This window comes from Pan paniscus, chromosome 9 (assembly GCF_029289425.2).
Source record: "Pan paniscus chromosome 9, NHGRI_mPanPan1-v2.0_pri, whole genome shotgun sequence".
Classification (NCBI taxonomy): Eukaryota; Metazoa; Chordata; class Mammalia; order Primates; family Hominidae; genus Pan; species Pan paniscus.
The window spans coordinates 63,392,644-63,407,498 of NC_073258.2; the positions used below are offsets into that span (position 1 = coordinate 63,392,644).

General features: G+C 43.7%; 1 pseudogene; it reads left to right on the forward strand.

Moving 5' to 3' along the window:
* The first annotated feature begins 10,281 nt into the window (after positions 1-10,281).
* Positions 10,282-12,476, forward strand: LOC100980016 (elongation factor 1-delta-like; annotated as a pseudogene).
* Positions 12,477-14,855: the final 2,379 nt, after the last annotated feature.

Sequence of the window (14,855 nt, forward strand, 5' to 3'; positions counted from 1 at the left end):
CCCAATTAAAAGACACAGACTGGCAAATTGGATAAAGAGTCAAGATCCATCGGTGTGCTGTATTCAGGAGACCCATTTAACGTGCAAAGACACACATAGGCTCAAAATAAAGGGATGGAGGAATATTTACCAAGCAAATGCTAAGCAAAAAAAAGCAGGGGTTGCAATCCTAGTCTCTGATAAAACAGACTTTAAACCAACAAAGATCAAAAGAGACAAGGGCATTACATAATGGTAAAGGGATCAATGCAACAAGAAGTGCTAACTACCCTAAATATAAATGCACCCAATACAGGAACACTCAGATTCATAAAGCAAGTTCTTAGAGACATACAGAGAGACTTAGACTCCCACACAATAAGAATGGGAGACTTTAGCACCCCACTGTCAATATTAGATAGATCAATGAGAAGAAAATTAACAAGGATATTCAGGACTTGAACTCAGCTCTGGACCAAGCAGACCTTATAGACATCTACAGAACTCTCCACCCCAAATCAACAGAATATACACTTTTCTCAGCACCTCATCACACTTATACTAAAACTGATCACATAATTGGAAGTAAAACACTCCTCAGCAAATGCAAAAGAATGGAAATCATAACAGTCTCTCAGACCACAGTGCAATCAAATTAGAACTCAGATTTAAAAAACTCACTAAAAACTGCACAACTACATGGAAACTGAACAACCTGCTCCTGAAAGACTACTGAGTAATGAAATGAAGGCAGAAATAAAGATGTTCTTTGAAACCAATGAGAATGACACAATGTACCAGAATCTCTGGGATACATTTAAAGCAGTGTGTAGAAGGAAATTTATAGAACTAAATGCCCACAAGAGAAAGCAGGAAAGATCTAATATCGACACTGAAACATCACAATTAAAAGAACTAGAGAAGCAAGAGCAAACAAATCAAAAGCTAGCAGAAGACAAGACATAACTAAGATCAGAGCAGAACTGAAGGAGACAGAGACACGAAAAACCCTTTGAAAAAAATCAATGAATCCAGAGTTGGTTTTGTGAAAAGATCAACAGAATAGATAGACGACTAGCCAGACTAATAAAGAAGAAAAGAGAGAAGAATCAAATAGACGCAATAAAAAATGATAAAGAGGATCCTACAGAAATACAAACTACCATCAGAGAATACTATAAATACCTCTACCCAAATAAACTAGAAAATCCAGAAGAAATGGATAAATTCCTGGACACATACACCCTCCCAAGTCTAAACCAGGAAGAAGTCGAATCCCTAAATAGACCAATAACAAGTTCTGAAATTGAGGCAGCAATTAATAGCCTACCAACCAAAAAAAGTTCAGGACCAGATGGATTCACAGCCAAATTCTACCAGAGGTACACAGCCGAATTCTGGTAGAAGGTACCATTCCTTCTGAAAGTATTCCAAACAATAGAAAAAGAGGGAATCCTCCCTGATTCATTTTATGAGGCCAGCATTATCCTGATACCAAAACCTGGCAGAGACACAACAAAAATAGAAAATTTCAGGCCAATATTCCTGATGAACATTGATGTGAAAATCTTCAATAAAATACTGGCAAACCGAATCCAGAAGCACATCAGAAAGCTTATCCACCATGATCAAGTTGGCTTCATCCCTGGGATGCAAGGCTGGTTCAACATAAGCAAATCAATCAAGGTAATTCATCACATAAACAGAACCAATGACAAAAACCACATGATTATCTCAATAGATGGAGTAAAGGCCTTCGACAAAATTCAACACCCTTCATGCTAAAAACTCTCAATAAACTAGGTATTGATGGAACGTATCTCAAAATAATAAGAGCTATTTATGACAAACCCACAGCCAATATCATACTGAATGGGCAAAAATTGAAAGCATTCCTTTTGAAAACCACCACAAGACAAGGATGCCCTCTCTCACCACTCCTATTCAACATAGTATTGGAAGTTCTGGCCAGGCCAATCAGGCAAAGGAAAGAAATAAAGTGTATTCAAATATGAAAAGAGGAAGTCAAATTGTCTCTGTTTGCAGATGACATGATTGTATATTTAGAAAACTCCACCATCTCAGCCCAAAATCTCCTTAAGCTGATAAGCAACTTCAGCAAAGTCTCAGGATACAAAATCAATGTGCAAAAATCACAAGCATTCCTATACACCAATAATAAACAAACAGAGAGCCAAGTCATGAGTGAACTCCTGTTCACAATTGCTACAAAGAGAATAAAATACCTAGGAATACAACTTACAAGGGATGTGAAGGATCTTTTCAAGGAGAACTACAAACCACTGCTCAAGGAAATAAGAGAGGACACAAATAAATAGAAAAACATTCCATGCTCATGGATAGAAAGAATCAATATCATGAAAATTGCCATACTGCCCAAAGTAATTTATAGATTCAATGCTATCCCCATCAAGCCGCCGTTGACTTTCTTCACAGAATTGGAAAAAACTACTTTAAATCTCATATGGAACCAAGAAAGAGCCCGCATAGCCAAGACAATCCTAAGCAAAAAGAACAAAGCTGGAGCCATCACACTACCTGACTTCAAACTATACTACAAGGCTACGGTAACCAAAACAGCATGGTACTGGTACCAAAACAGATATATAGACCAATGGAACAGAACAGAGGCCTCAGAAATAACACCACACATCTACAACCATCTGATCTTTGACAACCCTGACAAAAACAAACAATGGGGAAAGGATTCCCTATTTAATAAATGGTGTTGGGAAAACTGGTAGCCATATTCAGAAAACTGAAACTGGACCCCTTCCTTACAGCTTATACAAAAATTAACTCAAGATGGATTAAAAACTTAAATGTAAGACCTAAAACCATAAAAATGATAGAAGAATCTTAGGCAATACCATTCAAGACATAGGTATGGGCAAAGAGTTCATGTCTAAAACACCAAAAGCAATGGCAACAAAAGTCAAAATTGACAAATGGGATATAATTAAACTAAAAATCTTCTGCACAGCAAAAGAAACTATCATCAGAGTGAACAGGCAATCTGCAGAATGGGAGAAAATTGCAATTTATCCATCTGCCAAAGGGCTGATATCCAGAATCTACAAAGAACTTAAACAAATTTACAAGAAAGAAACAAACAACCCCATTAAAAAGTGGGCAGAGGATATGAACAAACACTTCTCAAAAGAAGACATTTATGCAGCCAACAAACATGAAAAAAAGCTCATCATCACTGGTCATTAGAGAAATGCAAATCAAAACCACAATTAGATACCATCTCACACCAGTTAGAATGGCAATTATTAAAGTCAGGAAATAACAGGTGCTGGTGAGGATGTGGAGAAATAGGAACACTTTTACTATCAGTGGGAGTGTAAATTAGTTCAACCATTGTGGAAGACAGTGTGGCGATTCCTCAGGGATCTAGAACTAGAAATACCATTCTATCCAGCAATCCCATTAGTGGGTATATACCCAAAGGATTTTAAATCATTCTACCGTAAAGACACATGCACATGTATGTTTATTGCGGCACTATTCACAACAGCAAAGACTTGGAACCAACCTAAATGTCCATCAATGATAGATTGGATAAAGAAAATGTTGCACATATACACCATGGAATACTTTGCAGCCATAAGAAAGGACGAGTTAATGTCCTTTGCAGGGACATGAATGAAGCTGGAAACCATCATCCTCAGCAAACTAACACAGGAACAGAAAACCAAACACTGCACGTTCTCACTCATAAGTGGGAGATGAACAAGGAGAACACATGGACACAGTGAGGGGAACATCACACACTGGGGCCTGTCGGCAGGTGAGAGGCTAGGGGAGGGATAGCATTAAAAGAAATACCTAATGTAGGTGACGAGTTGATGGGTGCAGCAAACCACCATGGCACATGTATGCCTATGTAACAAAACTGCACATTCTGCACCTGTACCTCAGAATTTAAAGTATAATAAGTAAATAAGAAAACAGGAGAAAATCCTAGTGTCTTTGTGTTTGGCACAGGTTTTTTACATATGACACGAAAAGTGTGAACTATAAAAGCAAAAGTCAATTGGACTTCATCAAAATTAGAAACTTTTGCTCTTTAAAAGTTACTGTTACTCAGCGTCTTTCATTCTGCCCCGGGGTGGGATGGTACAAATAGCCCATCCTGCCATATTCTCAGGAATAGAACGGGGCTCGATCCTCACCACTTGGTTAGGATGAAGATGAGAAAACCTGGGATCATCCAGGCTTTCTTGCTTCGGTAGGACGCATTTATGGATGCTAACCCCACCCTTCACTGTAGCCCACCCCGTTGCATGCCTGGCACATTTCCTCTTGTCAAGTACCTGCTAGCTACCTGCCATGTGAGGCTTTTCCTGTCTCCCTTAAGTAAACTAAGCCACAGCTTTTTTTCTGGCTCCATCTGGGCTTTTCACAGCACATGCCTAGTCCACGTGTTGCAGTGGGATCTGGGGCCTTGAACTGTGGGTACCACTTGCTACTGAGCAACTGTGGCTGCTGGCTGAGTTCTGCTGGGGCAAGACCCATAGCAGCCTCTCTTCCCTCTGGGCTTCCATGGTGCAAACATTCCTCCAGGTTTAGGAAAGAAGAAAGGGCAGGCATGAGAAGGAAAGTGGGCTGTAACCTGTATTCCAAGGGATTGCAAACAATGCAGATCGCAGGTTATTCTCCTATCTGAACCTCTTGGAGCTTGATTCTGAGGCTTCCTTGGACATCTATAGAAACCTGGGTAGCAGCACTCAGAGCTAAGCTGAGTTACCTGATGCCTGAAGCACCTGCTCTGTACTCCTTACAGTGCTCACTGCTCTGAGCCAGCAAAGTAGAAAGTAACTTACATGGCCAACCCCAACCACATCCCCACTCCTGTCCAGTAATTTTGAATGTTCTCAACCAAAGAGATCTACCCTGCATGCTGGAAGGAGGAAGTAAACTACAGCTTGCAAAGGGAAGTTCTTTTTTGTTTTTTTGTTTTGTCCTTTCTGAGACAGAGTTTCACTCTTGTTGCCCAGACTGGAGTGCAATGGTGCAATCTCAGCTCACTGCAACCTCCGCCTCCCCAGTTCAAGTGATTCTCCTGTCTCAGCTTCCCTAGTAGCTGGGATTACAGGCACACACCACCATGCCTGGATAATTTTGTATTTTTAGTAGAGATGGGGTTTCACCATGTTGGCCCGACTGGTCTCGAACTCGCGACCTCAGGTGATCCACCCACCTCGGCCTCCCAAAGTGCTGGGATTACAGGTGTGAGCCACCACACCCGGCCAGGGGGGCTTTTAAAGTGCCTTTTAAGTAGTCATTCCTTTGTGGGGGTATTTGCTTTTATTGCAGTTTATTAAGCCTGAAACAGCTGACATGAAGATGGATACTTTGACTCAGGTTTGGTTGCCTGATCCATGTAGCTTTAATCTTACTTGCCCACAGATACACACACACATACCCCTACCTGTATTACTTTGCACTTTAAATATGCCCATTCCTCTGCTATTAAGATATAGGAAAGTTGATAGTATCAGATTAATTTCAGGTGAACTGTTCTACCCATAAAAGAATAGGAGCTAATAACCCATGAGAGCTATGACGGTTTTTTTTTTTTTTTTTTTTTTTTGATCTCTATTCTTCCTGCCAGCTCTGCCCCTGGCCTGGCAGGATTGGTTGAGTGGGGAATTGGTCCTTGAGAATTGGAGTAAGGGATCTTGACGAATGTGTTTAGTGTCTTTGAGTTGTGATTTGAAAATAACAGAGGCAGGAGCCCTCTGCAGGGCTCCTGTCCTACTTGCCCCTGGGACACTGTAATAAGACAAGTATGGATTATCCCCAGTGAGGACTCCTATAACTAATTATTTAACTCAGAAAGTGCCCCAGAGGTGCTGGGGGTGCAGCAGAAAGGACTGGAGGGGTGCAGCCACTACTGCGGGAATGGTAGGGAAAGGGGCTAGGGGCTAGAGGCCTTCTGCCCCAGTTATGTGGTGTTTTTTGTTTTGTTTTGTTTTGTTTTGTTTGTTTGTTTGTTTGTTTGTTTTTTGAGAAGGAGTCTCGCTCTGTCACCCAGGCTGGAGTGCAGTGGCATGATCTCGGCTCACTGCAACCTCTGCCTCCTGAGTTCAAGCTATTCTCCTGCCTCAGCCTCCCGAGTAGCTGGGCTTACAGGCACCCGCCACCATGCCTGGCTAATTTTTGTGTTTTCAGTAGAGATGGGGTTTCTCCATGTTTGTCGGCCAGGCTGGTCTCGAACTCCTGACCTCAGGTGATCCACCTATCCTCCGCCTCCCAAAGTGCTGGGATTACAGGCTTGAGTGACTGCGCCTGGCCCAAGTTATCTTACAGTGTCATTGTTTGCATGTTTGTGATGGCCCTAGACTTAACAGATAGAGAGCAGGCTCTATGGCTTAGAGAAAGACAGAAAACAGACAGTGATTGATTTAGGATATGTAGGTAATGTGCAAGCCCAGGGCAGTGATGGTGGCTTCATCTGGTCAGAATTTCATCAAAGACACCTCTCGGGGCTAAAAAAGACCAGACTATTTTTTTCTTTTTTCTTTTTTTTTGCTACTTGGGCAACACTGGCTTGATCTGGGTGACCTCTACGTTCCTTAGATGGACAACTTGTGTGGCCCCCAAATTTCTCCGTCTTACCCCAGTACCCCTTATTATCCTCAGCTACCATGCCACTCTCTTCAATCCCAGCAACCAGTCCTCACCTACTTCTGTAGGAGACCTCCGCAGGGAGGAGCCTTACCATGAAGGTGATTGCAGTGTTTTTAATGAAAGGGGCCAAGAAAATGTGGCAATGAGGTCCTGTTCCTACGAGCGCCACTCTCCGGATTGAGACAGTGACACTTGTGGGAGCAGGACCCACTGAGGCCCAGTCTGAGGGCTCAGGTGGGAGAGCATCCACTGTGGCACTGCCGCGCTCGGGACCAGGGGCTGCTGGCCTTCAACAGTCGTGTCTCACGTTCTACTGAAGCAGATTGAGGAGAGTGACTTGGGCAGAGAATGCAGGGTGTTCTCTGTCTCCCTCCAGTAGACTAAGGCGTGTTAGTCTACATGAGGTCAACATGCAGACTGCAATGCAGGGAATCCTCTCTCATTCCTCGGGTAGGAGGGCAGGGCTGGGAATTACAACAGGGACCTCCCCTAATTGTCCGCCACCTGCCTGGAGTCACTTAGCAAAAAATAAAAATAATAAAAATCTGTGTTTGGCCCTGATGTGGACTCTACAGCTCCTTTTGCCACTCCCTGTGTCAGGGCCAAGGAGATGGGGTTTGTTGTCCAGCTCTGTCTAACCACTTCCTGGGGAATAGTCTGGGAATATGGATGACAACCTTTAATCGCCAAGTGCCTACTGTGTGTGAGGCACTGGGCCAGTTGAGTTGCGTTGGCCATAACCTTCAATCGCATTTGCTGAGTTGAGGGGTGATATTATCTTCATCTTCATTTTAAGTCTCTGGAAAGTGAGACTCAAAGAGTTAAAGCAACCTCAAGCCCAAGGTTGTGTGGAGTGTGCAGTCGGGCAGGAAGCTCCGCTGGACTTCGAAGGTGTTGCTCTAAGGCAAGCCTGCTACAACGCATGTCAAGACATCAGAAATGTTAAGAGGCTTCCCTCCATTGCCTCTTGTTGGCCAAAAGCACCCAGACTTTTCTGATGCCAGTGGGGACTTCCCAGTCCTTGCCCTGGCAAAGTAGGGCCCTCTCCCAGACTGCTATTTCCCACCCGGGGTTTCTGGTCCCTGGCCGCAGGACGTGGGATCTGGTATCACTGATGGAGCTGTACAGATGACATGTCCCAGAAGTGCAGGGAATTGAAGTTCATGGGGTGAACTTTGGCCAATGGGAAACAGGAGGCAGGAGGGGTCTGGGCAGGTGAATTCTGCCAGCTTTGTCTCTCTGATGCTGGACCCCGGCATTGTTTCTCCTTGCCGCCTACGGGGAGAAATCCCACCTACTGAGCAAACAACTGTGTCTCTTGATGCCTAGGTGTAAAATAACCATCACTTCACATTTTCTTCATATCTGTCCTGTCTCACTTCCCTTTTGTCAGGTTCCTGTGAGGCCAGGGGAGATCTGGTGGGACAGGGAGAACAGCAGGGGTACACAGGGTCCTGGGGTTTGGCAGAGAAAGGGAGTGGCCAAAGGAGCTGTAGAGTACATGAGGGTCAAACACAGAGTTGTATTATTTTTACTTTTTGCTAAGCACCTCTAGGCAGCTGGGGGACTTTCGGGGCTCTGTAACTTTGGATATTGGGAACTTTACTGGTCAGGCCCTAATGACCAGATTCTCATACCTGAGCTGCACATTGATAAGGCACAGTGAAGTGGATATCCCGCCCTTTGGGCCTCCAGGCCAGTTCCTCTTGGGAACTGCCCAGGACTCTCGGTCTGCCCAGGACTGAGCCCTGACTCAGGATGTCACTGTTAGAGAGAAGGGCAGAGAGGGGCTCACTACCATTGACTGTTGCTGTTTTCTGCTTAGCTGGCTGGATATCCACCTCCTCTTTGAACTTCTTCAGACCCTCAAAATCAGCACCCTTGAAATCAGGGTCCTTGAAATCAGGAGTCTCAACACTGGGAGAGGACCCAAAAGGACCAGTAGCAGCTGGGAAGTCAGCTCTGGAGCCCTCAAAGAAGCTTTGCTTGACTCAACTACCTTTTTGCACATGGAGGTGGGAAGAAAAGAGTTAGGCACATTTATCATGATGGGGGAATGGCCATCGTGCCTTGTCCAGGGAACAATGCACACAGAGCATGAGCCCACCTGTGCAGCAAGATGCTGATATCCAGGTATCTGTGTCTGGATGGATGGGAAAAGACTTGACCCCATGAGCCCAGCAAGTTAACACTGGTTGTATATGGGTGACTTCTATGGGCTTTTCTTTATTTCCCCAAATTTATTTTATTTATTTATTTAGAGACAGGGTTTCACTTCAGTTGCCCAGGCGGGAATGCAGGGGCATGATCACGGCTCATTGTGGCCTCAACCTCCCAGGCTCAAGCAATCTTCCTGCCTCATTTTTTTTGATTTTTTGTAGAGATGAGGTCTCACTATGTCACTGAGGCTGGTCTCCAACCCCTGGGCTCAAGTGATCCCCCTGCCTCAGCTTCCCAAAGTGCTGGGATTACAGGCATGAGCCATTGCACCCAACCCTGTATTTCCCAAAATTTCTAAAGAATGGCAGGCACAGTTTGAGACCAGCCTGAGTGACATAACAAGACCCTGTCTGTATTTATTAAAACAAACAAAATAATAAAGTCTCCAAGACACACAGCCTTGCCTAATAACTTTAATTTGTTTGGAAAAGCCCTGCCCTCTAAGTGAAAAGCTGTCACATGAAAAAAATATTGCCATTACTTTGTTCAATTCTTTTATTGCAGTAAAATACACAAAACATGAAAATTTCCATCTTAATCTTTTTTTAAATAATTTTAAAATGTATACATCAGTGGTATTAAATACATTTTGTAATTTTGTGCAACCATTACTGCCATCTATCTCCAGAGTGCTTTTCATCTTGCAAAACTGAAGTTATAGCCATTAAACAATAATTTCCTATTCCTCCCTCCCCCGTCCCCTGGCAATCACCATTCTACTCTCTGTTTCTATGATTTTGACTATTTTACATACATATAAGTGGAATCATACATTATTTGTCTTCTTTTATGTAACTGACTTATTGCACTTAACATGTCTTCAAGATTTATTCATGTTGTAGCATGTAGTTTTCCTTCCTTTTTAAGGCTAGATAATATTCCCTTGTATGTATGTACTGTATTTTGATTATTCATGTGTCTGTTGATGGACACTTGGGTTGCTTCTGTGTTTTATTGTGAATAATGCTGCTGTGAACATGGATGTACAAATCTTTTTTTGAGGCTCTGCTTTCAATTATTTTGTGTATACCCTGAAGGGGAATTGCTGGATCATGTGGTAACTCTATTTTTACTCTATTTCTGGCCTTTCTATTTTATTCCATTGGTCTACATGGCTGTCTTTATGCCAGTACCACATTGTTTTGATTACTGTCACTTTGTAGTAAGTTCTCCAGCTTTGTTCCATCTTTTCAAGATTGCTTTCACTATTTGGGGTTCCTTGATATTCCATATGGATTTTATAATTGTTTTTTCTATTTCTGGAAAAACCATTTTTGGGATTTTGATAGGGATTGCATTGAATCTTTGGGTAGTATTGACATCTTAACAACATTAAGTCTTCTGTTCTCTTGCCTCAGGCGTCCCACGTCCACCGATTCCTCCTCCCTCGTTGCTGAGTCCTTGGCTGGCATCAGAAAAATGGCTACAAACTTCTCAGTATATGAGAAGATCTGGTTTGACAAGTTCAAATATGACATTGCAGAAAGGAGATTCTACGAGCAAATGAATGGGCCTGTGGCCAGCACCTCCCGCCAGGAGAATGGCGCCAGTGTGATCCTCCATGACATTGCGAGAGCCAGAGAGAACATCCAGAAATCCCTGGCCAGAAGCTCAGGCCCCAGGGTCTCCAGCGGCCCCAACGGAGAACACAGCGAGCTTGTTGTCCTGATCGCCAGTCTGGAAGTGGAGAACCAGAGCCTGAGCAGCGTGGTGCAGGAGCTGCAGCAGGCCATGTCCAAGCTGGAGGCCCAGCTGAACGTGCTGGAGAAGAGCTCTGCTGGCCACCGGGCCACAGTCCGTCAGACCCAGCACGTGTCTCCCATGTGCCAAGTGGAGCCCCGGCCAAGAAGCCAACCACACCAGCAGAGGATGACAAGGGCAATGACATTGACCTTTTTGGCAGCAACAATGAGGAGGAGGCAGCACAGCTGCGGGAGGAATGGCTGCCATTTCCCCCAGTAATTAGAAAAGCCTTATTGTGAGGTTTTTGATACCTTTTTATAGTTTTATGTTGTCATCTTTGTTTTAAGGAATATGTGAAGTTGTTTCAAAATTGGGAACAAGAATTGTCACATTCTTTTGTTTTTTCTTCATATTTTCTCCATATTTTTCTTGTTTTCCTCTTTTGCCCTCCAGTCCTGGGAGGAAAGTAAGTGTCATGGGTGAGGACTTTCCACTTCCTGGACCATTGGAGTCTCTGGGACCATCCACAGTCCCTAAGCCTGGGAAAGTGCTCTGTTCTTTAGCATATTAAAAATGGCCCTAGCCTGTCCTTAAATGACTCTAGAGGGGTTATTCAAGTGTATGTTTGTATGTGGAAAGATGATTAATATGTCACATATGGCTTAAAGGAGCCAGCAGGATCTTGAGACACAGTAAAAATATCCCCCCCGTCACCCTTCAGAGGTGGGGAATTTTGATTCCTCCCTGGTAAATCTCTGTCAAATTACTAATTATTGATCTCTGATAATTACCAATTATTGATCCCTAACTCATGACTGTCTCCTTTACAGCTGGTGAGCAAGCCACTGATTCTAGACTTTCATGACTTTCTGATGACTTCCTACTGACCAAATGATAAACCGCTCAGAATTTCCTGTCTGCACTGTGTGGGATAGTGTCCCCTGAGCCACCTTCTTTCTCAAATTGCTGTTATATTGTCTTAATCCACAAGGAAGGTCTTGTGTGAACATATGTATACATCCAGAGTGTTCTGGTAGAATTATAGCTCCCCTTGCACTAAGGGGTGCCCGGGGCACTTACATGATGTGTACTTGTTGTTAACCACCGCTCCCCAGGGGCTGGATCTTATCCCCTGTGCAAAATCAGAAGCAGTTTCCCTAGTCTTGGTTCACCTGGTTGCAGTTCTCACCCTCTTCCTAGGAGTCCACTCTGCTGAGTTCCCATCAGGTCTTCTTCTGCACTGACTCTATGCCAGGTAGCTGGAGGTTAGACTGTTCCTTCAGCCTAGGTACTTTCTTTCTTTATCTCTCATCATGTCCTCCAAAAAGCCTCCTATGTATAGGTTGGTTTACGTGGCCATTTTTTTTTCTTTCTTTCTTTTGTTTTGTATTTTTTGTTTGTTTGTTTTTTGAGACGGGGTCTGGCTCTATCACCCAGGCTGGAGTGCAGTGGTGCAATCTCGTCTCACTGCAACCTCTGCCTCCCAGGCTCAAGCGATTCTCCTGCCTCAGCCTCCAGAGTAGCTAGGATTATAGGCGCGCGCCATCAGGCCTGGCTAATTTTTGTATTTTTAGTAGAGACAGGGTTTCACCATGTTGGTCAGGCTGGTCTCGAACTCCTGACCTCGGTGATCCACCCGCCTCGGCCTCCCAAAGTGCTGGGATGACAGGCGTGAGCCACAGCGCCCGGCCCGTTTTATTCTTTTAATTACCAAAGCCTGGCCTGTAGTAGGAGATGTCTGATGAGTTTTTCTTAAATTGAACGCCAACAATAAGGTTTGAGCCTCAAGGTGGCGCCATTTCATGTAGAGTCTGGAATCTCTGAACACTTGAAATAGACCATCGGTCACTAGCAGGAGCCCTTGCGTTCCGTTCCTGGATGCCGTTCTCAAGTGAACACAATGAAATACAAGTTTCACTCGTGTTTGCCTAAGGTCAAAACAACTGACAGGGTCGTTTCTTCTTGAGAGGACTGTGCGTTATCCTAGCAGGTGTATATACTATTTATCTCGTCAGATTTCTTACCAAGGAGACAGAAGCTGAGAAGAAATGAGATTAGGGGTTGTCTATCAAGGACAGAGGGAAAGAAGGGGGTAGCTGCGACTGTGTTTGTGGTGTGTGGGATGAAAAGGAAGATTTGAAGGATAAAACTAGAAGGGAAGTGAAGATGACTCCAAAGTGCCTTATTTGGAGCGGGATGAGACTGACTGGATGGTTCATGTTAAAGGGATCATCTCAGCACAGCTGAGGGTTTTTCACACGTACTATTATTTAATTCTACTGACTTTCACGTAAAGAAAGTGTAGTCTTTATTTACTGAGACTTAAAAAGATTAAATGGCTTTTCCAAGCTCACACAGTCCATATAACCCAGAGATGGGAAAATATATCTGGACCCCAAGTCCTTAATTTTACTTCTCTGCCTGCCCGCCTCTTCCCTGTTGAACCTGGGGAGGCATCAGGGCATCCTGTTAGTGGTGTCCCACAGATAGACAAATTTTACCCTGGATTACGAAAAGCTGGATTAGCTTTCTTACTTAAACAATACTGGGGCCGGGCGTGGTGGCTCATGCCTGTAATCCTAGCACTTTGGGAGGCTGAGGCAGGCAGATCATGAGGTCAGGAGATCGAGACCATCCTGGCCAGCATGGTGAAACCCCGTCTCTTCTAAAATACAAAAAATAAATTAGCTGGGCACGATGGCGCCTGCCTGTAGTCCCAGCTACTCGGGAGACTGAGGCAGGGGAATCGGTTGAGCCTGGGAGGCGGAGATTGCAGTGAGCCAAAATCACGCCACTGCACTGCAGCCTGGCAACAGAGCAAGACTCTGTCTGAAAACAAAACAAAACAAGAAATAATACTGGAACTTCTTTCCCTGCTGTTGCTCCAATTCCCTTCCCTGGATTATTTTCCTCTTTGTCACTACCACACATCTAGAAAGATTAGCATTTCTATTACAGAAGCAAATGTCAAAAGGAGATTTAGAGGGAGTTACAGTTGCTTAAAAAAAAAAAAAACCCTGCCCTTTGCCATCACAAGCCCATGATCATCACAGTTATCTGTCAGTCAAGCACTTGACCGTAATGGAAGTCAACAAATAAAATGCATCACTTGAGACCGGATAAAGAACACAGGATGAGCATGAGTTTAATCCTTGTCCATCCTCTTTAGAAATCTGAAAAAATAACAACTTAAAATGACAACAAAAGAACAAAGTGGCAAACTCTACAGTATAGTGGAAACAAGCAAGTGACAATATTTGATGAGAAATATTTAAGCTTTTCTGATGGATGGAGAGCAGATAGGATGAAATCTACAGAGAAATAAGATGAGAGGAAACTGAAGTTCAAACATGTGCTGGAGAAAAAACCTTCAGATAGAGGAGCTTTTGGAAAGAAAGAGGAAATTAGGTTTAAGATAGGTCTTGGATAATTATTGAAATTGAATACAGGCAGGATGAGAGTTGAAATACACAATGAGATGTGGACAGCGACCTCACACCACTTTGCTCTGTTCTTCTGCAATATATGTTTTTTTTCACATAATGTTTTTATTGTTCCCTTCAGTGCAAAGGACTATTGGGGAAGAAAGGTCTTCCCAGTGGGTAGCAGAAAACCGTGAGATTAAGCAAAAATAATTGCTTTCAAGGATCCTAGGTGAGTATGAGTTCAGAAGTTTGCTGGTCCATTACAAGTCTTGGGGTTATTCAGTCTGCTTCTCTGTGCAGTTCTTCTAGAATTCTGTTAAAAAAAAAAAGCCATCAACTCATTATGGGTGCCAAAGGGGTAACCCCTTTTCCTTCTAGGCTAAATATGAAAAAAAATCTGATTTTCATCATCCTAAGTGGCACCTGTTTTTGCAGAGGATACCAACTGCCTCTTTTGGGTGGTCTCAGACTCCCCTTCTTTGGGTGGTAACTTTGATGTGGTTGTACTTGACGTTCTTAAGTCTCTGGTTTTCAAGGTGGGACAGACTTACCATGAGATGCAGGTATCTCAAGCAAGGTCCAGCACGACTTACTAACTGCGGGGATGGTCAAGATAGGGTGTTAGGGCCTGGCTTACTTCGCTGCCAGGCAGTTCTTTCTCTGACATTCCTTTAGGTAAGATCAGTTCCCCAGGTAGAAGAGATGTATTGGAAGAGAGCCTCACGTTGGTGTCAGCCTTGACAGGAACTTAGGATGGAAGGAGACTCCTTGACGGACTGACTGACTGACTGACTTCCTTCCTTCCTTCCTTCTTCTCTCTCTCTTTCTTTCTTTCTTTTTTTATTTTGAGACAAAGAATCACTCTGTTGCCCAGGCTGAAGTGCA